General features: G+C 36.6%; 1 pseudogene; it reads right to left on the reverse strand.

Annotated features, from left to right (window-relative positions):
• Nucleotides 1-1,222, reverse strand: part of LOC124892233 — a 2,139-nt pseudogene extending 917 nt beyond the window's left edge.
• Nucleotides 1,223-1,235: the final 13 nt, after the last annotated feature.

Here is a 1,235-nt window from a genome sequence, read left to right on the forward strand (position 1 = left end):
TAAGAAGACAATACTACTTACAAAGGATCCTAGATAAGAATTTCTGAAGGCAAAGACGAATCAAAGGACTTTAAATTTATGAATTCTGGCGACCCCTTGCTTGCCACCAAATCCTAACCTGTTATGACATATTTAGTGAGTTTCTCAACATATATATATAGGGTCTCTGCTAAAGCTACTGGGTTTTGTCTAACCCATATAATAAACTATGTATCCACTTGTCTGAAGGTTAAGCCACACTATAACTTGTAGCTTTTGCGAGATTTACTAGAGAGATTTGCTGGGATCTAATAACTTCCTTTTGAGCATTCAGAAGATCATGGTAAATTCACTCTTTGCATACCAGAAAGAGCAATCCTATTAGGATTGATAATACTCTTGAGAAAATGATAGTTCAAATAGAGAAAGTGAACAGCTGATCATAGTTCAGATAGAAAAAGTGAACAACTGATAGTTGGAGTATGAAACTCGCAAAAAAAATTGAAAGTTCAGGTGTGTCAACCAGAATCGATTTGAACCCCATGATGAAAGTTATATTAAGACCAAGTTATTGAAGAAGAAAGGCAAAAGGATCGGAGGATATTTCAACATGCAGCGTAGATACATATGTTAAAAGTCACCAAAAATTTCAACAAAAGTAAGTTCTAAACCCATATTTTCATAAATGCAATGAGCTTAATGCTAAGAGCTTTAAATTTAGCACTCATCAAGTTTAAGTTCTAAATCCACTTCTATAAAGACAGTACACCATGCCTAGTACCATCTGATGTTAACACAACGACTTTATCGTTGTTTTTCCCAAAGTCTAACGTCTAATTTCCAACGCAAGCAAACTAGACAATACATATATATGAAGCATGCATACTTAGAGGTCACCAAATGCACCATAACTATTTTCGAGCGACGAAGAAGAAATAAACTCATCGATAGATGGTATAGTAACTATATTCTGGTCAGTCTAAGTCCGGAGCATTGGTGGTTCTGATTATATGAGGATGAAGGCTTGAAGAAGACTTTCTGCCATCTGGATTTGTTCAGGTGTACCGGATATGATCACCTTTCCATCACATTCCCCAGGCCATCCAAAAGCAGCCCACCAAAAGTGAGCACCCTTCCCTACATTTTCTCCATAATGCAGAACATCCAGATCAACAAAAAAAGAAGTGGATACAGAAATAGCGGGAGAAAAAGATTGGCAATTGAATAATTTCTCATACAACATCCCATTCGAGGCC

This window comes from Capsicum annuum, unplaced genomic scaffold (genome assembly GCF_002878395.1).
Source record: "Capsicum annuum cultivar UCD-10X-F1 unplaced genomic scaffold, UCD10Xv1.1 ctg45040, whole genome shotgun sequence".
NCBI lineage: Eukaryota > Viridiplantae > Streptophyta > Magnoliopsida > Solanales > Solanaceae > Capsicum > Capsicum annuum.